Genomic DNA, 592 nt, shown 5'->3' on the forward strand with positions numbered 1-592 from the left:
GGCTGACAGTCATGTTGGATCTAAACTATCTTTTTTTAAATTTTCTATCTTCAAAGAAAATATATTTAAAGGTACTGTATGATGCTGCACTCTTATGTTTAAAAAATAAAATAGTGTTTTGTTTAACTTTCAGGATGGCATTTTGATTTTTCACTTAACATATTTCAAATGTAAAATAGTAGTTAGGTAAACTTTTTTAAATTTTCTGTTATAATGATACTAATATTACCTGAAGTTACTTATTCTAGGTATCTGGTACAGGTATCCAAGGTAAAAGTACAAGTAATCTGAACTCTTTAATTTGGAAAGCAAGAAGTGGGATTGGCATTTTCACTCCATGAAAAAAGTTTTATTAATAAATATAGCTATTGGGTTGAAAGATTTCTTTAAAACAAAACTGATTTGCCAAGCACAAACTGATTTTTAATTCTTTCATCTAAATAGGCCCAAACAGAAGGATACAAGTTCAAGGCCAGCCTTAGCAACTTAATGAGACCTTGTCTTAAAATAAAAAGTAAAAAGTGCTGGGAATATAGCTCAATGACAAAATACCCGAGGGTTCAATTCCCAGTAACTCCACCATGCTTTAAAA

The sequence above is a fragment of the Callospermophilus lateralis genome, chromosome 2 (assembly GCF_048772815.1).
Source record: "Callospermophilus lateralis isolate mCalLat2 chromosome 2, mCalLat2.hap1, whole genome shotgun sequence".
Classification (NCBI taxonomy): Eukaryota; Metazoa; Chordata; class Mammalia; order Rodentia; family Sciuridae; genus Callospermophilus; species Callospermophilus lateralis.